General features: G+C 47.6%; 1 long non-coding RNA gene across 1 annotated transcript; it reads left to right on the top strand.

Moving 5' to 3' along the window:
* Window positions 1-23,560: 23,560 nt before the first annotated feature.
* On the top strand, window positions 23,561-25,671 carry LOC144339257 (uncharacterized). The gene is made up of 2 exons (XR_013414084.1): window positions 23,561-23,632; window positions 25,553-25,671. It is a non-coding gene; the product is annotated as an uncharacterized LOC144339257 (long non-coding RNA).
* Window positions 25,672-25,703: the final 32 nt, after the last annotated feature.

A 25,703-nucleotide genomic window follows, 5' to 3' on the forward strand; every position in this document is an offset into this window, starting at 1 on the left:
ATTTAATGAATATTTCTTGAGCACCATGTGCCAGGACATAGGGCCACAAGGCTGTCCCAAAGATCTGAGCCCCCTGTGTAGAACGCATGGTGTATTCCAGACATTTGTGAATTTATCCTCCCTGCAAAATTGAGCACCTCAATGACAAAGCTGAGAGTTTCCTTGCTTTTTTGTGTCTCTCCCCAGTGCCCAGCCCAAGGCCTGATGTACAGAAGGCACTCAAACGTTGCAGATAAGACATAGTAGCATGGGCTAGACTCTGCATATTGAATGTCCCCTGCCCATTGCTAGGAACCATGCATATGTCCCTGAAACCCTCCACCCACAGCTTGGTGGTCTGTCAAACAAAAGTTCTTTCAACATGAATATTTTTAGAGCACCCATGTGCTCTAAAACAACAGCAGAGCAGTAAGAGTGCCTGGCGCAGGGAGTTTCAAGGGAAGGGTCTGAGAAGTTACCAGAATGTTGTAATCTGTCGCAGCAGGATGATTTGCTCTGATGGGGACCATACAGGGTACAAGGTGAGTGCAGTTGGGCTGTTTTCAGGATGAATGGCATAACACATACCAGATAGAGAAGTTGGTGGTTTCCTGTGTGCCAGGCACTGTGTGAGTGCTTTGCAGGAACTAACTTATTTGGGCCTCACCATTTCATCAGGTAGGTACCATTATGATCAGCCCATTTACTGAGAGGAAGGTGGTGGAGGCTCAGAGAGGTTAGATAACTTGCAAAGGCACACAGCTAGGCCGGGCACGCCGGCTCATCTATAATCCCAGACTTTGGGAGGTCAAGGTGGGCGGATCACCTGAGGTTAGGAGTTCAAAACCAGCCTGACCAACATGCTGAAATCCCATCTCTACTAAAAATACAAAATTAGCCGGGTGTGGTGTCACATGCCTGTAATCCCAGTTACTTGGGAGGTTGAGGCAGGGGAATCACTTGAACCCAGGAGATGGAAGTTGCGGTGAGCCAAGGTCGCGCCACTGCACTCCAGCCAGGGTGACAAGAGCAAAACTCCATCTCAAAAAAAAAAAAAAAAAATACAAAAATTAGCTGGGCACGATGTCATGCACCTATAATCCCAACTACTCGAGTGGAGATTATCCACTTGATAATCACTTGAACCCGGGAAGTGAAGGCTGCAGTGAACCAAGATTGTTGCACTGCACTCCAACCTGGGTGACATAGTAAGATTCTGTCTCAAAAAAAACAAAAACAAAACAAAAAATCACACAGCTAGCAGATCTGGGACCAGAACGCAGGCCGATGGGCTCTTGACTATAGGATCCCCTGGATCAGGGAGACTGGCAGGTGACACTGAATTCTCCTCCTCTGCCCCACAGAAGACAGATGAAGTCATGTGTACTTATCATAGGGGCGGGGAGGTCCCAGGGTGGAAGGAGCCCCTCCAGGAAGACCTGTTTTGGGAACTTCAAATGAAGTCAAGGTCTGTTCCGAATCTCAGGCTCTCAGCTCTGGCTGCATTCTGTCAGCAGGGTTCCCCCAGGGTGTAGAGCAGAGCGAGGACTGGGAAGTGCTGGGAGTGCAGGGTGGCTGGGGGGTGCACTACCCCAGAGTTCTGTCCTCATGTCCAAACCAAACCTATTCCTGTGGGCCCGGGGCCCCTGCAGGTTTCCTGAACCAGCAGCGACCTTTGCCTGTCCGCTGCAGGGAGACGTGGGTAAGGCCTCTTCAGGTTTTGGCTGTGCAGGGTAGCTGACCTTTCCCTGTCTCTGGGGACCTCTCCCCACTTCCCTTTTTGTGTCCACCCTACAGTCTGAGCATTATTCATGCCCAAAATATCTCAGAAAGCCAAAACAGTCCTGCCCTCCACCCAGGACTACAGTCTCTTGGCCTGTGTTCTTTTATTTATTTATTTTTATTTTATTATTATTATTATTTTTGAGACGGAGTCTCGCTCTGTTGCCCAGGCTGGAGTGCAGTGGCCAGATCTCAGCTCACTGCAAGCTCCGCCTCCCGGGTTTATGCCATTCTCCTGCCTCAGCCTCCTGAGTAGCTGGGACTACAGGCGCCCGCCACCTCGCCCGGCTAGTTTTTTGTATTTTTTTAGTAGAGACGGGGTTTCACCGTGTTAGCCAGGATGGTCTCGATCTCCTGACCTCGTGATCCGCCCGTCTCGGCCTCCCAAAGTGCTGGGATTACAGGCTTGAGCCACCATGCCCGGCCTATTATTATTATTTTTTGAGATGGAGTCTTGCTCTCTGGCCAAGCTGGAGTGCAATGGCGTGCTCTTGGCTCACGGCAACCTCTGCCTCCCAGGTTCAAGTGATTCTCCTGCCTCAGCCTCCCGAGTAGGTGGGACTTCAGGTGTGCGCCACCATGCCCAGCTAATTTTTTTTTTTTTTTGTATTTTTTTCTTTTTTTTTTTTTTTTTTTTGAGACGGAGTCTTGCTCTGTCACCCAGGCTGGAGTGCAGTGGCCGGATCTCAGCTCACTGCAAGCTCTGCCTCCTAGGTTCAAGCCATTCTCCTGCCTCAGCCTCCCGAGTAGCTGGGACTACAGGCGCCCGCCACCTCGCCCAGCTAGTTTTTTGTATTTTTTAGTAGAGATGGGGTTTCACCGTGTTAGCCAGGATGGTCTTGATCTCCTGACCTCGTGATCCGCCCGTCTCGGCCTCCCAAAGTGCTGGGATTACAGGCTTGAGCCACCGCGCCCGGCCTTTTTTTGTATTTTTAGTAGAGACAGAATTTCACCGTGTTGGCCAGGATGGTCTCAATCTCTTGACCTCATGATTCGCCTGCCTCGACCTCCCAAAGTGTTGGGATTATAGGCGTGAGCCACCGTGCCCAGCCGCCTGCGTTCTTTTAAAAGGTCATCTTCCGTCCTGCCCTCCACCACTTGCCCTCCATGGCCCTTAACGGCCCTTCTGCTTCCCTGGACAAAGCAGAGATGTGACTGGTGTTCCCAGCTGCTTAGCCCCGACCAAGCATTTGTCCACAGACACCGTTTTCCTCTCAGGCCCTGAGGTGCTGGACTACAGAGCCGGCCTCCCAGCCACCTGCTGTGAAAACCTCACCTGGACCAGTGGCACTCTGTTCAAACTCTGTTAACACCTCCACTTTGGCCGCCCTAGACAACACCTACATCTGGAGAAAGCAAATTAAACTGGTTTGAAGCCTCTCCCAACTGTTCAGAGGGGCCCAGAAGACTCAGGCCCCATTTCCAAGACAGAAGGAGTCAGACTCTTCTGTGGATGTCCCTTTGTTTATAGTCAGCAGATCCCGGTCCCAGTGATCAAGGCTTCTGGATGGGGATGGCCTTGTGTGATGTCTGCAGCACACTCAATGCCCACCCATGCCCCTTCAGCCCACACCACTCACCTTAGCTGCCAGCAGCCCTGACTTTTTTCTTTTCTTTTTATAATTTCCCTCCCTCTCTCCCTCCCTCCCTCCCTCCTTCCCTCCTTCCTTCCTTCCTTCCTTCCTTCCTTCCTTCCTTCCTTCCTTCCTTCCTTCCTTCCTTCCTTTCTCTCTTTCTCTTTCTTTCTTCTTTCTTTCTTTCTCTTTCTCTCTCTTTCTTTCTTTCTTTCTTTTTTTTTTTTTTGAGACCGAGTCTCGCTCTGCCGCCCAGGCTGGAGTGCAGTGGCCGGATCTCAGCTCACTGCAAGCTCCGCCTCCCGGGTTCACACCATTCTCCTGCCTCAGCCTCCCGAGTAGTTGGGACTACAGGCGCCCGCCACGGCGCCCGGCTAGTTTTTTTTTGTATTTTTTAGTAGAGACGGGGTTTCACCGTGTTAGCCAGGATGGTCTCGATCTCCTGACCTCGTGATCCGCCCGTCTTGGCCTCCCAAAGTGCTGGGATTACAGGCTTGAGCCACCGCGCCCGGCCTCTTCTTTCTTTCTTTCTTTCTTTCTTCCTTCCTTCCTTTCTTTCTTTCTCTCTTTCTCTTTCTTTCTTCTTTCTTTCTTTCTCTCTCTCTCTCTTTCTTCCTTCTTTCTTTCTTTCTTTCTTTCTTTCTTTCTTTCTTTCTTTCTTTCTTTCTTTCTTTCTTTCTTTCTTTCTTTCTTCTCTCCTCTCTTTTTCTTTCTCTCTCTCTCTCTCTCTTTTCTTTCTTTCTTGAGACAGGGTCTTGCTTTGTCACCCAGGCTGCAATGCAGTGGCAGGAACATGGCTCACTGTATCCTCAACCTCCCAGGCTCAAGCGATCCTCCTGCCTCAGCACCCCAAGTAGCTGGGACTACAGGAGCATGCCACCACACCCAGATCATTTTTTGTATTTTTTGTAGAGAGGGGGTTTCACCATGTTGCCCAGGCTGGTCTCAAACTCCTGGCCTCAAGAGATCCGCCCATCTTGGCCTCCCAAAATGCTGGCATTACAGACCTGAGCCATCACATCTGGCCATGCAGCCGTGACTTTCACTGATCACAGGAGCCGGCTTTGCTTGCACACATGGTTGGCCGGAGGGTGGTGAGTTAACAGCCCCTCCTCAGTAGCCCTCAACCAATGACTAATGGTAAATGCAGGCCCCAGCCCTTCAGGTGCCTTGGCGGGTACACTCTACCTGGCCCTTAGGTTCCCCTGCAGGGTGGAGCTCCAGCTGCCCGCAGGAGCAGCCCACTCATGAATGCACCTTTTATGGGCTTCCTCTCTTTCCAGCCTTACCTCCCACCTCCGTTGCCAGCATTTCTTGGAATCACTTCCCAAATAAATAACTTCTATTTGAATCCTGGACTTGGGTCTGCTTTTGAGGAAACTTAAACTAAGACAATATCAAATTGCCAATATTTGTTGAGCACTGTCTCTGTTAAGCATCGTGGTCAGCATTTCAGAAGTCTTAACTCATTTAATCCTATGACAGCCAGCACTATGAAGAAGGAACTGTTATCATTTCCATTTTACAGATGTGGAAACTGACTCAGAGCGTGGGCTTGAGGCCAAAGGCCTTTTCCACTCCACCCATCCTCCATCAGCCTGCATTACTTTCATTCCCTCAAAATGCTGGGCTCCCTCACCTCTTGATCTCTGCACTCTGGGGCACAGGGAGGTTAAATCACTTGGTGACACAGCAATTTAGAGGCTGAGCTACCCAGATTCAAGAGCCATCTCCAGTCTCAGAGCCCACATACTTTGCCACTATGGAAAGCAAAATATCGGCCCCTCAAGGTATCACATAATATGTGACTTTTTGTTTTTGTTTTTGTTTTTGTTTTTTTGAGACAGAGTCTCGCTCTGTCACCCAGGCTGGAGTGCAGTGGTGCGATCTCCACTCACTGCAAGCTTTGCCTCCCAGGTTTATGCCATTCTCCTGCCTCAGCCTCCCCAGAAGCTGGGACTACAGGCACCCGCCACCATGCCCAGCTAATTTTTTTGTATTTTCAGTAGAGACGGGGTTTCACCGTGTTCGCCAGGATGGTCTCGATCTCCTGACCTCGTGATCAGCCCGCCTCGGCCTCCCAAAGTGCTGGGATTACAGGCGTGAGCCACCGCGCCCGGCCATATGTGACTTTTTGTGTTTGGCTTCTTTCACTTAGCATAATGTTTTTCAGGTTCATCCCTGTTGTAGCATGTATCAGTACTTCATTCCTTTTTGTGACTGAATAATATTTCATTGTATAGCTATACCAATATTTTGTTTATCCATTCATCCATTGATGAACATTTGAGTCATTTCTGTGTTTGGGCTAGTATGAATAATGTTGCTATAAACATTCATGTACAAATTTCTGTGTGCACATACATTTTCATTTCTTGGGTATATACCTAGGTGTGGAGTAAGTCTTTGTTCTTTTTTTTTGAGACAGAGTCTCACTCTGTCACCCAGGCTGGAGTGCAGTGGTGTGATCTTGGCTCACTGCAACCTCCACCTCCTGGATTCAAGTCTTTGTTTCTTAAGGTCTTGCTGCAGTTTCCTTGTCTGTACAATAGAGCTGGTGGTGATACCTAATATATAGGGTTACATGAGACAATGCAAAGTCCTTAGCTTGTTAAACGGTTGCTGTAGATCAGAACTGTGACTCAGGTTGGGTGTGGTGGCTCACGCCTGTAATCCCAGCACTTTGGGAGGCTGAGGCGGGTGGATCACCTCAAGTCGGGAGTTCGAGTCCAGCCTAACCAACATGGGGAAACCCTGTCTCTCCTTTGTAAAAATACAAAATTGCCCGGGCGTGGTGGCACATGCCTGTAATCACAGCTATTGGGGAGGCTGAGGCAGGAGAATTGCTTGAACCCAGGAGGCAGAGGTTGCGGTGAGCCGAGGTCATACCATTGCACTCCAGCCTGGGCAGCAAGAGCAAAACTCCATCTCAAAAAAAAAAAAGAGCCGGGCGCGGTGGCTCACGCCTGTAATCCCAGCACTTTGGGAGGCCGAGACGGGCGGATCACGAGGTCAGGAGATCGAGACCATCCTGGCTAACAAGGTGAAACCCCATCTCAACTAAAAAATACAAAAAATAACTAGCCAGGCGAGGTGGCGGGCGCCTGTAGTTCCAGCTACTCGGGAGGCTGAGGCAGGAGAATGGCGTAAACCCGGGAGGCGGAGCTTGCAGTGAGCTGAGATCCGGCCACTGCATCCCAGCCTGGGCGACAGAGCGAGACTCCCTCTCAAAAAAAAAAAAAAAAAAAAAAAAAAAAAAGAATCGTGACTCAAGTTAGGTTGTATCTGTTGACATGTCTGTCTCTCCAGGTAGACTGCAGGTTCCTGGAGGGCAGGGGCTTTCTGCAGGCTGCACCCTCCAGGGCCTGGCATCCTGCCTGGCATGGAGCAGACATTCAATAGCTGTCTCTGGAGTATTTGGAGGTAATTCTTTCCCATGCATGGCCTTGCCTTCCCCTTAGGCTCTAACAGAGACATGAGACACAAAAATATTATTGCTCTTTTTCAGCCACTGAGGAAAATGAGGTTCCCTGAGGTTGAATAACTTCATTCATGTCACAGGACTAAAGAGAAGTAGACCCTGACCTCCAATCTAAAACTTCAAGCAAGGGTTCATTTATTCAACATCAATATATCCTGAGCACTTGCCAAATGCCATGGATGTTGTAGGCAGTGGTATCTTCACAGCTATTTGAGAAGGCAGAATATAAACAAGATAAATAAAGTATATAATGTATATAGGTGATAGACTACACACCAGAAAATGATATGTACCAAGGAGAAAAACAAGGCAGAGAAGGAGGATGGGGGTTGCCAAGGGAGGAACAAGAGCATTTCAATTTATGTGGGATGGTCAGTATATGCCTCACAGAGAACAGGACTTTTTTTTTTTTTTTTTTGAGATGGAGTCTGGCTGTCACCCAGGCTAGAGTGCAGTGGCGTGATCTTGGCTCACTGAAACCTCTGCCTCTTGGGTTCAAGTGATTCTCCTGACTCAGCCTCCCGAGTAGCTGGGATTACAGGCACCCACCACCATGTCTAGCTAATTTTTTGTATTTTAGTAGAGATGGGGTTTCACCTGTATTACTCAGGCTGGTCTTGAACTCCTGAGCTCAGGCAATCCGCCCACCTCAGCCTCCCAAAGTGCTAGGATTACAGGTGTGGACCACCGTGCCCAGCCCAGGACTTTTTTGTTTTAGAGATGGGGTCTCACTCTGTCACCCAGGCTGGAATGCAGTGGTGCGATCATGGCTCACTGTAGCCTTGACCTCCTGGGCTCAAGTGGTCCTCCCACCTCAGCCTCCTGAGTAACTGGGACTACAGGCACATGCTACCATGCCTGGCTAATTTTTAAATTTTTTGTAGAGATAGGGATCTTGCTATGTTGCCCAGGCTGGTCTTGAACTAGGCTCAAGTGGTCCTCCCACCTCCACCTCCCCAGTAGCTGGGGCTACAGAAACACACTGCATGCCCAGCTAATTTTAAAATTTTTTGTAGAGATGGAGTCTCCCCATGTTACCTAGGCTGGTCTTGAACTCGTGGGCTCAACCGATCCTCCCGCCTTGGCCTCCCAAAGTGCTGAGATTACAGGCAAGAGCCACCGTGTCCAGCCTGGACTTTTGAGTGTGGATTTGAGGAAGGGAGGGGGTGAAGCATATGAATGTCTGTAACTGTGACTCAGTAGGATCAAACCAGAAGTAGATTTAGATGAAGAGTTATTTTTTCTTTTCTTTTCTTTCTCTCATTCTCTCTCTCTTTTTTTGAGACAGGGTCTCACTCTCTTGCCCATGTTGGAGTGCAGTGGCACAATCACAACCAACTGCAGCCTCATCCTCCCAGGCTCAAGTGAACCTCCCACCTCAGCCTCCCTAGTAGCTGGGACCACAGACTCACACCGTTATGCCTGTGACTAATTTTTGTGTTTTTTTGTAGAGACAAGGTTTTGCCATGTTTCTCAGGCTGGTCTCGAACTTCTGGGCTCAAGCGATCTGCCTGCTTCAGCCTCCCAAAGTGCTGGGATTACAGGCGTGAGCCACTGCACCCAGCTGAAGATCTTTCTTTTTTTTTCTTCTTTTTTTTTTTTTTGAGACAGAGTTTTGCTTTTGTCGCCCAGGCCAGAGTGCAATGGCGCGATCTCAGCTCACTGCAACATCTGCTTCCCGAGTTCAAGCGATTCTCCTGCCTCAGCCTCCTGAATAGCTGGGATTACAGGTGTGTACCACCACGCCCAGCTAATTTTTGTATTTTTAGTAGAGATGGGGTTTCACCATGTTGGCCAGGCTGGTCTCAAACTCCTGACCTCAGGCGATCCGCCTGCCTCAGCCTCCCAAAGCCCTGGGATTACAAGCATGAGCCACTGCACCCAGCTGAAGATCTTTCTTAACAAAGATGATGATGATGATGACAGCTACCACCTCTTGGTCACCTGTTTTGTGCCCAGAACACATTACTGACATTACTGCATGAGCACCTCAGCACAGCCATGTAATCTAAATATTGCTGTTATTCCCACACAACTCATCAATGCAGAATAAGGATTTGAACTTGAATCTGAGTCCAGTACCTCACCATGTCTGGACTTCCCATGGTTTCCTGGGAGGTAGTGTGGTGCTGTGGTTCCGAGCTTGGCCTTTGGAGTCAGACCTATTAACTGCTTGCTTAATCTCACTGGGCCTCAGTTCCTATCTCTTGGGGTTATGTAAAGATTAAATGTGGTGCCAGGCGCAGTGGCTCTTGTCTGTAATCCCAGCACTTTGGGAGGCCGAGGTGGGCAGATCACCTGAGGTCAAGAGGTTTGAGACCATCCTGGCCAACATGGTGAAACTCTGTCTCTACTAAAAATACAAAAATTAGCTGGGCGTGATGGCGTGTGCCTATAATCCCAGCTACTTGGGAGGCTGAGGCAGGAGAATCACTTGAACCTGGGAGGCGGAGGTTGCAGTGAGCCAAGGTCACCCCACTGCACTCCAGCCTGGACGACGGAGCAAGACTCTGTCTTGAAAAAAAAAAAAAAAAGATTAAATGTGGCAACAGATATAAAGTACATGGGGTAGTTGTTGTTACGATTATTATTGTAATTACTAGATAAGTCTTGCATTCTGGAAAGCCATTTGATCCAGTAGATTCCCTCTAGTTCTAACCAACTTGGGACCCTGTGACTACTCACCTATCCAAGCCAACAAAGGTACTAAAATAAAAATGGTGAACCTATCACTCTAAAAGTATAGGGGGACCCGCCAATACTTCATTAAGCTTGGCCAACCATGTTGTAATTGTTCTCTTGATATTTATCAATGAGCTTCTGTACCAACAGCTCTCCTAGTTTAGGATCTAGGGAAACCCAGGAAAAATGCACTGTGTTGACTCTCACCCTCCCCTCCCCTCACTATTAAAGACCAGCCCAGCATTTGGAGGAAGGACTGACCTCCAGCTATTTTGGAAGGACCTATCTCCTATCAGGGGCTGATTCTGGTCTGAGCTGGGAGTGTATTTATTGGCCAAGGTCTGCTCCAAAGTAAACATGTCATCACATTCCTCACAGCCTGTAACCTCCACAGGGAGAAGCTGGGCCATTGTGGAGCAAGGGAGGTGAAGAAACTTTATCTCCATTTCAGCGGGATCCCACTTCATATACTCTTCAGGGAAGACATGGGGGAGAAAAAGGAATAGATCATCTTAAATAAGTTGAACAAAAGAGCACCTTGGTGCACTTACCCTCTGCAGTGATAGGTAGAGGAGACGAGATTTAGAAGACAAACCTGTTATACAGTGAAAGAGCACACTTTTTTGTTTTTTTGTGGGTGTGCGTTTGAATTTATGCTAATTGCCTTTTTTCTGCCCATAAAAGTGAAACACACTCGTAGGTTGGGCGCGGTGGCTCATGCCTGTAATCCTAGTACTTTAGGAGGCCGAGGCTGGTGGATCACTTGAGGTCAGGAGTTCGAGCCCAGCCTGGCCAACATGGCGAAACCCTGTCTCTACTGAAAATACAAAAATTAGCTGGGCGTGGTGGGGGGCACCTGTAGTCCCAGCTACTCAGGAGGCTGAGGCCAGAGAATCATTAGAGCCCAGGAGGCAGAGGTTGCAGTGAGCCGAGATCACGCCACTGCATTCCAGCCTGGGTGGCAGAAGGAGACTCCGTCTCAAAAAAAAAAAAAAATTGAAACACTTTTCCTTCCTTCCTTCCTTCCTTCCTTCCTTCCTTCCTTCCTTCCTTCCTTCCTTCCTTCCTTCTTCCTTACTTTTGATGTAATTTTGTTTTGATGTAATTGACATACAGTAAATACACATATTTGAAATGTACAATGTTATAAGTTTGATATGTATATACACACACATAGGATCATATGTGTGTATATATATGTGTGTGTGTGCATGCATGTATGTGTGTATCCATGAAACCATTACTACAATCAAAACAGTGAACATATTCATCACCCCAGAAAGTTTCCAGGACAGGCACAGTAGCTCACACCTATAATCCCAACATTTTGGGAGGCCAAGGAGGGAGAATTGCTTAAGCTCAGGAGTTCGAGACCAGCCTGGGCAACAAGGTGAAACCCCATCTCTATAAATAACACAAAAATTAGCTGGGTGTAGTGGTGCATGTCTGTAGGCCCAGCTACTCAGGAGGCTAAGGCCAGAAGATCACTTGCACCCAGGAGACGGAGCCTGCAGTCTGCTGTGATGGCACCACTGCACTCCAGCCTGGATGACAGCGGGAGACCCTGTCTCAAAAAGAAAAAAGAAAGTTTCCTCATACTCTTTTGTAATCTGCTCCTTCCATCTCTATCTGCTTACCCCCTACATCTCCAGGCAAACACTGATCTGCCTTCTGTCACTATAGAGTAGGTGGCATTTTCTAGAATTTTATATAAGATGGAATCATACAGTATGCAGTTTTTTAAAAAAACTGGCCTTGCCCCCTTCACTTAGCATAATTCTTCTGAGATTCATTGGTGTCCATGTTGTTGTGTGCATGGTAGGTAGTTCCTTTCCACTGCTCAGGTCGATTCCATTGTCTGGACGCACCACAGTTGGTTCATCCATTCACTTGTTAATGGACCTTTGGGTTGTTTCTACATCTTGGCAATTGTAAACAAAGCTGGTATGAACATCCAAGTACACATGCTTTTATTTCCCTTGGGTCATTACCTAGAAGTGGAATGGTTGGATCATAGAGTAGGTATGTTTAACTTTTTAAGAAACTGTTTCCCTGGCCAGGCGTAGAGGCTCATGCCTGTAATCCCAGCACTTTGGGAGGCCAAGGTGGGAGGACTCCTTGAGTCCAGGAGTCAGAGACTAGCCTGGGCAACAAGGCAACACCCCATCTCTATCATTAAGAAAAAACTTAGGGCAGGGCGCAGTGGCTCATGCCTATAATCCCAGCACTTTAGGAGGCTGAGGCAGGCGGATCATGAGGTCAAGAGATCGAGACCATCCTGGCCAACGTGGTGAAACCCTGTCTCTACTAAAAATACAAAAATTAGCTGGGCATGGTGGCGCATGCCTGCAGTCCCAGCTACTTGGGAGGCTGAGGCAGGAGAATTGCTTGAACCTGGGAGGCAGAGGTTGCAGTGAGCCTAGATTGTGCCACCGCACTCCAGCCTGGTGATAGAGTGAGACTCCATATCAAAAAAAAAAAAAAAAAAAAGAGAAGAAAAGAAAAATTAGGCCGGGCGGGCACAGTGGCTCATGCCTGTAATCTCAGCACTTTGGTAGGCCAAGGCAGGTGGGTCGCCTGAGGTCAGGAATTTGAGACCAGCCTGGCCAACAGGGTGAAACCCTATCTCTACTAAAAATACAAAAATTAGCCAATCATGGTGTCGAGTTCCTGTAATCCCAGCTACTTGGGAGGCTGAGGCAGGAGAATCATTTGAACCTGGGAGGTGGAGGTTGCAGTAAGCTGAGATCATGCCACTGCACTCCAGCCTGGGTGACAAGAGTGAAATTCCATCTTAAAAAACAAAATTCCATCTTAAAAAAAAAAACCAGGCCAGGAGAGGTGGCTCATGCCTATAACCACAGGTACTCGGGAGGCTGAGGCACAAGAATTGCTTGAACCCAGCAGGCAGAGGTTGGAGTGACCTGAGATCATGCCACTGCACTCCAGCCTGGGTGACAGAGCAAGCCTCTGTCTCAAAAACAAACAAACAAACAAACAACCTGTTTTCCAAAGTGGGTGTGTGCTATTATGCATTCCTACCAACAGTGTATGTTTTCAAAACATTAGAGAAACATTTAAGGTAGAAATAAAGTCCTTAAGGTAAAAAGTAAAAGTTGGCTGGGTGCATTGGCTCACCCCTGTAATCCCAGCACTTTGGGAGGCCGAGGTGGGCAGATCATCTGAGGTCAGGAGTTTGAAGTTAGCATGATCAACATGGTAAAACCCCATCTTCAGTAATAATACAAATATTAGCCAGGCATTGTGGCATGTGCCTGTAATTCCAGTTACTCGGGAGGCTGAGGCACGAGAATTGCTTGAACCCGGGAGCTGGAGGTTGCAGTGAGCCAAGATCGAGCCACTGCACTCCAGCCTGGGCGACAGAGTGAAACTGTCTTGGGAAAAGAAAAAAAAAAAAGTAAAAGTTATCATTTTACCTCATCATGATTGCCTTGGCCCACTGCTATAAATCCTTCCAGGGTTTATTTTTTTCCTTATCCATGTACAGAACTGGACTGAGTCCCATAGGTGCCCTGGGTAGGCTAAAAAGTTGGCATCCTCTCAACCTGATATTTGTAAGATAGTTTTTCAAAATGTATTTAAGCAGAATGTGGAGAAACCAATTTTCTGTTAATGAAAAAATAACATTCCTCTTTCTTTTCAAAATAAAGGATTTATTACAGGCACAGAATGTAAACTGGCCTTTTGACTCATTTGGAATTGTCTTGGAATTGTAGTTCTCCAAGCCAGTCAGCTTCTAGAAGCTGTCTTTTTTTTTTTTGAGACAGAGTTTCACTCTTATTGCACAGGCTGGAGTGCAATGGCATGATCTCGACTCACCGCAACCTCTGCCTCCCGGGTTCAAGCGATTCTCCTGCCTCAGCCTCCCAAGTAGCTGGGATTACATGCATGTGCCACCATGCCCAGCTAATTTTGTATTATTAGTAGAGACAGGGTTTCTCCATGTTAGTCAGGCTGGTCTTGAACTCCCGGCCTCAGGTGATCCACCTTCCTCGGCCTCTCAAAGTGCTAGGATTATAGGCATGAGCCACAGCGCCTGGCGGAGCTGTCTTAAAGGACATAGGATGAGGATCTGCACTAACAAATCACTAGGTCTTGGGTGCAGCATGTAGCCCGGACCAAGGACTAAGCTGACATGAGCGAAGTCCTGAGAGAATCTGTAGCTAGACTCTAGTGCTGGGGAGGAGGGTGTTTGCGTTCCCCCCAGGTGGTGCTGTATACCTCTGATCACCGGGGGTTACAGGTCCACCTCATGTGGAAACCTGAGTTACCTGGCACCGTGTTTCCATTTCTTCCAGTCCTGTTTCGGCTCCCCTCCTAGACTGGCTCCCTGGGAGCTGCCCGACTGATGAGCAACTTAACCCATACATACATTAACATACATTAATCCATACATTAACATATATTAGTGCTTTTTTCTTTTTTCATTTACAGACAAAATCTCACTATTTTGCCCAGGCTGGTCTTAAACTCCTGGGCTCCAGTGATTCTCCTACCTCAGCCTCTCAGCCTTCCAAGTAGTTGTAGAGATGGGGGTCTTGCTATGTTGCCCAGGCTGGTCTCAAACTCCTGGGCCGAAACAATCCTCCTGCCTCAGCCTCCCAAAGTGCTGGATTATAGGTGTGAGCCACCACACTTGGCTGTTAGTGCTTTTTAAATTGTTTCAACTTTACTTTTAATTTTTCTGAGACAGGATCTGGCTCTGTTACCCAGTCTGGAATGCAGTGGTGCCATCTCAACTCACTGCAATCTTCACGTCCCATGCTCAAGCCATCTTCCCACCTCAGCCTCCTGAGTGGCAAGGGCTACAAGTGCACACCACCACGCCCAGCTAATTTTTGTACTTTTTGTAGAAATGAGATTTTGCTGTGTTGTCCAGGCTGGCCTCAAACTCCTGAGCTCAAACAATCTGCCCACCTCGGCCTCCCAAAGTGCTGGGATTACAGGTGTGAGCCACTGCACCCAACTGCTATTTTTGTTTCTAAAATGTGCACACAAATTACATCATACAAATTCATGTTGGTCTGTAACTTGCTTCCCCCCTCCTCCTGCTTTACAATAAATGTTCAGATAAGCCTATATAGATCCATCACATTATTTTAAGAAGTACAGCTGAGTGCAGTGGTTCATCCCTGTAATCTCAGCACTTTGGGAGGCCAAGGTGGGAGGATCACTTGAACCCAGGAGTTGGAGACCAGGCTGAGTGACAAAACAAGAACCCACTTCTTTTTTTTTTTTTTTTTTTTTTGAGACAGAGTCTCGCTGTGTCTCCCAGACTGGAGTGCAGTGGCACGATCTCGGCTCACTGCAAGCTCCACCGCCCAGGTTCACGCCATTCTCCTGCCTCAGCCTCCTGAGTAGCTGGGACTACAGGCGCCCGCCACCTCGCCCGGCTAATTTTTTGTATTTTTAGTAGAGACAGGGTTTCACTGTTAGCCAGGATGGTCTCGATCTCCTAACCTCGTGATCTACCCGCCTCGGCCTCCCAAAGTGCTAGGATTACAGGCATGAGCCACCACGCCCAGCAAGAACCCACTTCTAAAAAAAAAAAAAAAAAAAAATTTAAAGTGCCATCTGTTGGATGTACTGTGATGCAGCTCCCCTCAAACTTGAATGAGCACATTCATCACCTTAGGGGTCTTATTAAACTGCAGCTCCTGATTCAGTGGGTCTGGGTGACACCTGAGATTCTGCACACTCCCAGGCTACTAGTGGGACCACATTTTTTTTTTTTTTTTGCGACAGAGTCTCACCCTGTCGCCCAGGCTGGAGTACAGTGGCGCTCTCACGGCTCACTGCAACCTCTGCCCCAGATTCAAGCGATTCTCCTGTCTCTGCCTCCCGAGCAGCTGGGATTACAGGCACCTGCCACCATGCCCAGCTAATTTTTGTATTTTTAGTAGAGGCGGGGTTTCACCATGTTGGCCAGTCTGGTCCCGAGCTCCTGACCTCAAGTGATCTGCCTACCTTGGCCTCCCAAAGTGCTGGGATTACAGGCGTAAGCTTCCACGCCCACCCTAGTGGGACCACATTTTGAGAGGCAAAGCTATAGTGCATGTTATCAGTCCACTAGTGAAGGACATTTAGCTTGCTGTAAACAGTGGTGCAATAAACTTCCTTGAAGATACATTTTGGAGCACTAAGGAATAGGTTTTGGAGTCAGAAAGCCAAAGGGTGGTTGGGCATGGTGGCTCATGCCTGTAATCCCAGCACTTTGGGAGGCTGAGGCGGGTGGATCACTTGAGGCCAGGAGTTCCAGACCAGCCTGGCCAACATGATGAAACCCTGTCTCTACTAAAAATACAAAAATTAGCCAGGTGTGGTGGTGGGTGCCTGTAATCCCAGCTACTTGGGAGACTGAGGCAGGAGAATTGCTTGAACCCGAGAGGTAGAGGTTGCAGAAGCCAGGATTGTACCACTGCACTCCAACCTGGGGGACAGAGAGAGACCCTGTCAAAAAAAAAAAAAAAAAAAAAAGAAAGAAAGAAAGAAAAAGAAGAAGGAAAAGAAAGAGAAAGAAAGGAAAGAAAGAAAGAAAGAAAGAAAGAAAGAAAGAAAGAAAGAAAGAAAGAAAGAAAGAAAGAAAGAAGAGCAAAGGTTGAGTTCTGATGCTTACACTGTGTGACCTTGAGCAAGTCACTTCACCTTTCTGAGCTCCCCCCACTCCATAGCAATTCAGTGAGCGATCACAAATGCCTCCACTCTTTTAGATAATAGGGGTAAGAATAAACACTCTGTTCTTGGGCGCTCTGAGAATACTGCTACCCCTGACTGGCGGAGGAGTAGATGAGATAAGGATGGAAAAGGGCTTTGTCAGCGTAAAGCCATTCGCAAAGGGGAAGCTCTGTTCCAGTTGGAAGGCAGACTGGCTTTGCCAGGTGAGCAGTGGCTAGACAGTTTTCTTTAGAGGAAAGTGCTCTATGGCATTTGTCTGCAGTTAAAACAAAATAAAACAGATTCACACATAAATCTTCTAAAGAAGTGAAAGTCAGACTGGGTGGAGGAAGAGAGCCCAGTCATTTACAAATTGCACGTGTGTGATTCTAGCAAGACTAGGATGGGGTGTAAGGCATGCTCTGGCCATGGGGTCCACCTTGGGCTGGAAAGGGCCAGTGGGAGGAAGTCAAGGCCCTTAGCAGGCCCTGTCTCCCCACCTCTGCTGACAAATAACACGCAGATGTGGAGTGAAGGGTGGCCGCCGCCTTCATTCTCTTACCATAGAAAGGTAAGCTGTGCTTTGGGCAGTTAGGGCTGTGGGTTCTGAGGGATTGAAGAGATTTCTAAGATACAGAGCTGACTTCTAGAGTTGGTTAGACTAAGGTTCAAATTCAGATTCTGACATTAATACCTACAGGAGCTTGCATAGGTGACTTTCTCTTTGAGCCTCAGTTTCCCAACTTGTGATATGCGGATGATAATCTTAGTACAGTTCTCCTTTATCCAGTTTCACTATCCATGGTTCCAGTTTGCTAGAGCTAACTACAATAAAAAAAAAAAAAAAAAACATGGAAAAATCCAGAAAGAATTCATGTTTCAGATTGCATACTATTCTGAGTAGCATGATAAAATCTCACCCTGTCCCACCCTGTCCTGCCTGGGACATGAATCATCCCTTTGTCCAGTGTGCATACATGCTGTCTACGCCACCTGCTCATAGTCCTCCTAGTTATCAGATTGAAAAAGCATGGGAGATATAGGATTCAGCACTGTGGGCAGCCTCCCGCATTCACTGGAGGTCTTAGAACACGTATGTCACAGGTAAGCGGGGGACTACTGTATCACACTCGCAGTATTCTTGAGATTTAAAAAAGGGTGTGGTGGCTCACGTCTGTAATCCCAACACATTGGGAGGCAGAGGCAGGCAGATCACTTGAGTCCAGGAGTTTGAGACCAGCCTGAGCAACACGGAAAGACCCCGTCTACAAAAAATACAAATATCTGGGCATGGTAGTGGTGTACACCTGTGGTCGCAGCTACTCACAAGGCTGAGGCAGGAGGATCGCTTAAGCCTGGGAGGTCGAGGCTGCAGTGAGCCACCATGACCCATTGCAATCTGCCTTGGTGACGGAGAGTGAGACCCTGTCTCCAAAAAAAAGAAAAAAAAAGAAAAAAAAGAAAGGAAAAAGAAAGAAAAAAGAAAAAAGAACCCAGGTGAAGATGCTTAGTGTGGCATTGCTTACAGCTGTGAGGATCAAAGGAGAGACTATAGATACAATCACTTAGCCCGCTGTGTTTATAAACAGGCAGTAAAGAATTGCTCTCATGAACATTGCTCCGCCCTGCCCCTTCTGAACTCCACCTTGGCTACTGGGTTAAGAGTAGGAGGGTTGAGGTGAAGGCCTGTGCTTTCTTTTTTATTTTTTGAGTCAGGGTCTCACTATGTTGCACGGGCTGGTCTCCAACTCCTGGGCTCAAGAAATCCTTCCACCTCAGCCTCCCGAATGGCTGGGATTGCAGGCATGAGCCCGCCGGCCTGACTCCCATGCCTTCTTCAAGCAGCCTGCCTGCCAGCAGCCCCTGCCTTATCTCAGGTCAAGGCTGGCTGGTGGTGCCATTTTGATTTTGGAACTGCAAAATGCCATTGTCTTTTGCTACCGGGTGGGGAAGGCCTCCTCCCAGCACTCCTCCTCTTCTTCCCAAAAGAGTGGGCTTCCTCCCAGCACCCTACCCAGATGGTCTCAGGACCTTCACAGCCAGACTGGGGCTGGAGGGAGAGCCCACCCACCTCTCTAGTGAGCTGTTGAGAAACCAGCTCCTCCTTCCTACCAGGGTGGAGGCAGAGGAAGTATGCTTCTTTAGATTTTGCTTCTCTTTCTTGATGACAGGGTGTGGACATTGGTGTAAAATTACAACTGAGAAGGCCCCCGCCCTGGGGTGAGGACTCCTGGGGCCCCACCCTGGGGAGGACGTGAATTCATTTTGCAAGTCCTGGCTCTCCATCTCTATTCCCTTTGGAAAGCAGTCTTCTAAATCTGGAAGCTTCAGCCTGCATTCTTTGGATGTTCAGTCATGAAGGTGCAGTGATGATCATGATAATAGCAGTATCAACTCCTTCAGTTGTTACTTATTTGCTGAGTTCTATGCACACAGTTTCTCATTTATCAGAAACTCCTGGAAGATATGTTAACAATGTCGGTTACCCGTAAGGAAGCAAACTCCGGGCAGCTCCAGGTCCTTGCAGTTAATCATAACTGTTGCCAGGAGCCTTCTCTAGTATCCACGCTCTGCCACTCTGATCTCAGGCATATGACTACCCCTTTCAGCCTCAATTGCCTTACCTGTAATGGGGATAATAACAACACCTCCTAGGGTTCTTGTGAAGACTAAATGAGATAACATCAGTACTCCAGAAATGGAAGCTTCTATTGCTATGACTACTACTACTTTCACTATTACGAATATCCTGACATGAATATAGCAACTACAACAGTGGACCCCAGGACGCTGAGAAACCACAGAATGAAGGTTCACCTGGGACCCCTCTCACAGAGCTGGGATTCCTGAATTGTGCAAGTGGGTTTCACATATAGAAATGGAAGTCCAAGCATTAGGAAAAATAATGCATGCTGGGCTTAATACCTAGGTGATGGGTTGATAGGTGCAGCAAACCGTCATGGCACATGTTTACCTATGTAACAAACCTGCACATCCTGCACATGTACCCTGGAACTTAAAATAAAAATAAATAATAAATTAATTAATAGGCCAGGTGCAGTGGCTCACGCCTGTAATCCCAGCACTTTGGGAGGCCGAGGCAGATGGATCACCTGAGGTTAGGGGTTCGAGACCAGCATGACCAACATGGTGAAACCCCGTCTCTACTAAAAATACAAAATTAGGCTGGGCGCGGTGGCTCACGCCTGTAATCTTAGCACTTTGGGAGGCTGAGGAGAGCGGATCACGTGAGGTCAGGAGTTCAAGACCAGCCTAGCCAACATGGTGAAACCCTGTCTCTACTAAAATACAAAAATTAGCCGGGCATGATGGCAGGTGCCTGTAATTCTAGCTACTCGGGAAGCTGAGAGGGGAGAATCGCTTGAACCCAGGAGACAGTGGTTGCAGTGAGCCGAGATCATGCCACTGCACTACAGCCTAGGCGGCTGAGAGAGATTCCGTCTCAAAAAAGCAAAACAAAACAAAAAGTAATTGGGCGTGGTGGCGCATACCTGTAATTCCAGCTACTTGTGGGGGCTGAGGCAGGAGAACTGCTTGAACCCAGGAGGTGGAGGTTGCAGTGAGATGAGATCCTGCCGTTGCACTCCAGCCTGGACAAAAAGAGCAAAATTCTGTTTTAAAAAAAAATGGATTAAAAAATAAATAGAAAGAAAGGAAGGAAGGGAGGGAGGGAGGGAGGGAGGAAGGAAGGAAGGAAGGAAGGAAGGAAGGAAGGAAGGAAGGAAGGAAGGAAGGAAGGAAGGAAGGTCAGTCCCAAGGTTAAGATCTTGGTGAGACCACTTATTCACTGGTTTATTTCAACATCAAGCCTATCTCTACTCCTTCACCATCCAACAGGAAAGCTAACAGTAGCCAAAGGTGGCTGGTGAGCACTTGAAATGTGCCAGTCTAAGCTGAGATGTTTTTTAAGTACGAAATACACATTGGATTTCAAAGACAGTACCCAAACAAAGTAAAAATATAAAAATACTTTAAAATATCGATTGCATGTTGAAGTGATAACATTTTAGATCTTCTGGGTAGGGTAATCAACTTGTTCTGGTTTGTCAGGGACTTTATTGGTGTAAGCATGATAGGTCTGCATCCCAGGAGATATCTTATTCCTGGGCAAACCCGGACATTGGGTCACCTTACTTTGGGTTAAGTATATAATTGTCATAAATTTTACCTATTTCTTTTTACTGTTTTTTTTTTTTTCTTTTTTTGAGATTTGCTCTGCCACCCAGGCCGGAGTGCAATGGCGTAATCTCAGCTCACTGCAACTTCTGCCTCCCGGGTTCAAGTGATTCTCCTGCCTCAGCCTCCTGAGTAGCTGGGATTATAGGCATGCACCACCACGGCCGGCTAATTTTTGTATTTTTAGTAGAGATGGGATTTCACCATGTTGGCCAGGCTGGTCTCGAACTCCTGACCTCAGGTGATCCACCCACCTCGGCCTCCCAAAGTGCTGGGATTACAGGCGTGAGCCACCGTGCCCGGCATCTTTTTACTTTTTGAATGACACTTACAGGGGCCTTAGCACGTTACTGGCTGTTGGGTGGAGTTGATCACATTTCACCTAGCAGGAAGGAGGGCCCTGGGAGTCACACTAGCTGATGAGTTTTGATGGATGAGTGCGAATGGAGGAAAGTATGAGGAACTGAGGGCCTTGGTCGTGGGGGAGGAAGAGGTTACCAACTCTGCCTGGAGTGAATCTGCTGCTCAGGGGGCCAATGGTATGGACAAAACCATGTTCCAGGCTTGGGGAGAGCATGGGGGCCCTTGGTCAAAATACAGCCTTTGGAGTTAGACCCAGGTTCAAGTTCAGCTTTGTCCAGTCATTACCAGCTGACCAATAGCAAATCTTATCACTTAATCACTAATGAGGGGAACAAGCATTCAAATATAGTCATGTGCCCATAATGACATTTCTGTCAACAACAGACAGCACAACACATTACTTTTGTGTTTGTGGTGATGCTGGTGTCATCAGAACCTTCTGTGCTGCAGTCCTGTAAAAATATAGCACGGGCCGGGTGCAGTGGCTTACACTTGTGGAGGCAGAGATTGCAGTGAGCCGAGATTGCACCACTGCACTCCAGCCTGGGCGACAAGAGTGAAACTCCGTCTCAAAAACAAAAAAAACAAAAAACAAACAAACAGAAAAACAAACAAACAAAAAAATACTTTTTATTGCCTGGGCATGGTAGCTCACGCCTGTAATCCCAGCACTTTGGGAGGCTGAGGCAGGAGGATTGCTTGAGCCCAGGAATTTGAGACCAACCTGGGCAACATGGTGAAACCCTGTCTCTACAAAAAATACAAATATTAGCCAGGCATGGTGGTGCACCCCTATAGTCCCAGCTACTTGGGAGGCTGAAGTGGGAGCATAACCTAAGCCCAAGGAGGTCGATAATAACATTTTAAAAATTTTTAGTAGAGATGGGATTTCACCATGTTGGATCAGGCTGATCTCAAACTCCTGGCCTCAGGTGATCTGCCCACCTCGACCTCCCAAAGTGCTGGAATTACAAGCGTGAGTCACCGTGCCCAGCCAACATACTTGTTTATTATCAAATATTATATACTGTACATAATTGTATGCATAATTGTATGTTTATATATATATATATTTTTTTTTTTGAGACAGTCTTGCTCTGTCACCCAGGCTAGAGTGCAATGGCACCATATCAGCTCACTGCTCCTGGGTTCAAGCCATTCTCCCGCCTCAGCCTCCCGAGTAGCTGAGATGACAGGCACCCACCATCATGCCCCGCTAATTTTTTTTGTATTTTTGTAGAGATGGGGTTTCACCATGTTGGCCAGGCTGGTCTTGAACTCCTGACCTCAGGTGATCCGCCCACCTCAGCCTCCCAAAGTGCTGGGATTACAGGCGTAACCTACCATGCCTGGCCAATAAAAAGTTTTAAATACAGAAAAAAGTTTATGGGGCCGGGTGCGGTGGCTCAAGCCTGTAATCCCAGCACTTTGGGAGGCCGAGACGGGTGGATCACGAGGTCAGGAGATCGAGACCATCCTGGCTAACACGGTGAAAACCCGTCTCTACTAAAAAATACAAAAAACTAGCCGGGCGAGATGGCGGGCGCCTGTAGTCCCAGCTACTCGGGAGGATGAGGCAGGAGAATGGCGTAAACCCCGGAGGCGGAGCTTGCAGTGAGCTGAGATCCGGCCACTGCACTCCAGCCCGGGCGACAGAGCGAGACTCCGTCTCAAAAAAAAAAAAAAAAAAAGAAAAAAGTTTATGGAATAAGGATGTAAAGAAAGAATTTTTGTATAGCTTATAATGTGTTTGTGTTTTAAGCTGTTATTACAAAAGCCAAAAAGTCAAAGAATTAAAAAATATATGAAATAAAAAAATTACAGTAAGCTAAGGTTAATTTCTTATTGCAGAAGAAAAAAGTTAAAAAATAAACTTAGTATAACCTCAGTGCACAGTGTTTACAAAGTCTACAGTAGTGCACAGTAATGTCCTACCTTCACATTCACGTACCACTCACTCACTGACTCACCCAGAGCAAATTCCAGTGCTGCAAGCTCCATTTATGGTAACTGCCCATACTGGTAGACCATTTTTATCTATCTGTCTATTTATTTAGTTAGTTAGTTAGTTAGTTAGTTAGTTAGTAAGTTAGTTTTTGAGATGGAGTCTTGCTCTGTCTCCCAAGCTGGAGTGCAGTGGTGTGATCTCGGCTCACTGTAACCTCTGCCTCCCAAGTTCAAGCAATTCTCCTACCTCAGCCTCCCAGGTAGCTGGGATTACAGGCGCCTGCCACTATGCCTGGCTAATTTTTGGATTTTTAGTAGAGACAGGGTTTTGCCATGTTGGTCAGGGTGTCTCAGACTCCTGATCTCAAGTGATCCACCCGCCTTGGCCTCCCAAAGAGCTGGGATTACAGGTATGAGCCACCACGCGTGGCCCAATTTTATCTTTTATATTGTATTTTTATTATACTTTTTAAATGTTTAGATTCACAAATACTTACTGTAACAACTGCCTACAGTATCAATATAGTAACTTGCTGTACAGGTTTGTAGCCCGGGGCAACAGGCGATCCCCTCTAACCTGGATGTGTGGTCGCCTGTAGCATCTAGGTCTGTGTGAGCACACTCTCTGGTGTTCCTATCATGACAAAATCCTCTAGCATTCCCATTGTTAAGCAACACAAGAGTGTACTTACTAAGTCCCTATTGTGAGCCAGGGCCAGGTAATATATTCTCGCCCCCAGGCTGTTGTGACCATTTCTAGCGAGTCAGTTCATCTGTCTGAACAAAGCACTTTGACATTGATTGTATGCAAATAACCTGTTACAGAATGGTTCTACCCATAAATTGGCTGGCCTCTCTTGGGCAGCCCTCAAAGTTGCAAGCCCTTGCCTGCAGTCCTGCTTAAGTCTCTTCCTCAGAAGCTTGCCTGCTCTGAACTCCTCTCCCAAACCAGGTTAGCAGCCCCTTCTCTGGTACCAGGGCACCCTGTGCCTCTCTTCCAGACTTGCATTATGGTTCTAACTGTGCTGTGTGGCCTGGGCAAGCCGCTCAACCACTTGGTTACTTCTTCTTTTTTTTTTTTTTGAGACGGAGTTTCACTCTTGTTGCCCAGGCTGGAGTGCAATGGCGCAATCTTTGCTCACTGCAACCTCTGCCTCCTGTGTTCAAGTGATTCTCCTGCCTCAGCCTCCCAAATAGCTGGGATTACAGGCATGTGTCACCAGGCCCAGCTAATTTTTTGTATTTTTAGTAGAGATGGGGTTTTTTCACGTTGGTCAGGCTGGTCTCGAACTCCCAACCTCAGGTGATATGTCCACCTCGGCCTCTCAAAGTGCTGGGATTGCAGGCATGAGCCACCGCACCCAACTTGAAAGAAATTGCTTTGCACTGTGCTTGGCACAGAGGAACAGCAGGTGTTCATTCGATGCTTGCTGTTGTAATTACTCAGGCTTTTGTCAACAGAGGGCTGGCCTGAGACTCAGCCATATCTCAGAACCTAGCACAGAACCTGGATGAGTACAGAGTAAGTGCTCAATGTATGCTGTGGTAGGCAGAATAACAGCCCCCAAAGATGTTCACATCTTAACTCCCAGGACCTGTGAACATTCCCTTAAGTGGCAAAGGGGAATTAAGGTTGCAAACAGGATTCGGGTTGTTCATCAGTTGATTTTAAAATAGGGAGATCATGGTGGACTAACCAGCTGGCCCAGTGTAATCTTAAGAGTCCTTAAAAGGGCCAGGTGTGGGGAGGCTGAAGCTGCAGGAAGCTGAGATTGAGTCATAGCACTCCAGTTTGGGAGACGGAGTGAGACCTTGTCTCAAAAAAAAAAAAAAAAAAAAGAAAGAAAGAAAGAAAAAAAAAGGCCCTAGGCAAGGTGGTTCACGCCTGTAATCCCAGCACTTTGGGAGGCAGAGGCCAGTGGATCGCTTGAGGTCAGGAGTTCAAGACCAGCCTGGCCAACACGGTGAAACCCCGTCTCTACTAAAAATACAAAAATTAGCGGGGCGTGGTGGTGGGTGCCTGTAGTCCCAGCTACTCAAGAGGTTGAGGCAGGAGAATCACTTGAACCCAGGAGGAGGTTGCAGTGAGTCGAGATTGCACCACTGGACTCCAGTCTGGGCAACAGAGCGAGACTCCGTCGCAGAAAAAAAAATAAAAGAGGAAGATGCGCCTATGGAGAGAGGACTGTGTGAGAGACTCTACCTGACATAGCGGGCTTTCTTTTCTTTTCTTTTCTTTTTTTTTTTTTTTTTTTTTTTTGAGACGGAGTTTTGCTCTGTCACCCAGGCTGGAGTGCAATGGCATCATCTCAGCTCACTGCAACCTCCGCCTCCTAGGTTCAAGCGATTCTCCTATCTCAGCCTTCCCAGTAGTTGGGATTACAGGTACGCGCCACCACACCTGGCTAATTTTTGTATTTTAAGTAGAGATGGGGTTTTACCATGCTGGCCAGGTTGGTTTCCAACTCCTGACCTCAGGTGATCCACCTACCTTGGCCTCCCAAAGTGCTGGGATTACAGGCGTGAGCCGCTGTGCCCAGCCCATTGCAGGCTTTCACAGAGAAAAGGGGCAGGAGTCAGGCACGCAGGCAGCTTCTGGAAGTTAGAAAAGGCAAGGAAAGAGATTCTTCCCTACAGCCTCCAGAAGGGAATGCATCTTGCCAATTTAGCTAAGCGAGACCCATGTGGGCCATCGAACCTACAGAACTTAACAATAATACATTTGTGCATGTGTGTTTTCAAAGACACTAAGTTTTGGTAACTTGTTACAGCAGTAACTGGAACCTAAGACAGGTAGCAAGCCTTATTGTTCATTTTTACCACACTACTGGGCTGTTGGTGATGGTGGATTTACACTTTTCTCTCCCATTAGGCTGTGAACTCCTTGAAGTTGTGCAATACGTTTGTCTGATTTGCTACTGGTTGGCAGGCTCTGAGAAGAATGCCTGGTACACAAGTGGAGCTCAATAAAAGCCCTCACTGAATTTTATTGAATGTATATGTGGATGTAGACCTCCGCTCTG

This window comes from Macaca mulatta, chromosome 2, assembly GCF_049350105.2.
Source record: "Macaca mulatta isolate MMU2019108-1 chromosome 2, T2T-MMU8v2.0, whole genome shotgun sequence".
Lineage (NCBI taxonomy): Eukaryota > Metazoa > Chordata > Mammalia > Primates > Cercopithecidae > Macaca > Macaca mulatta.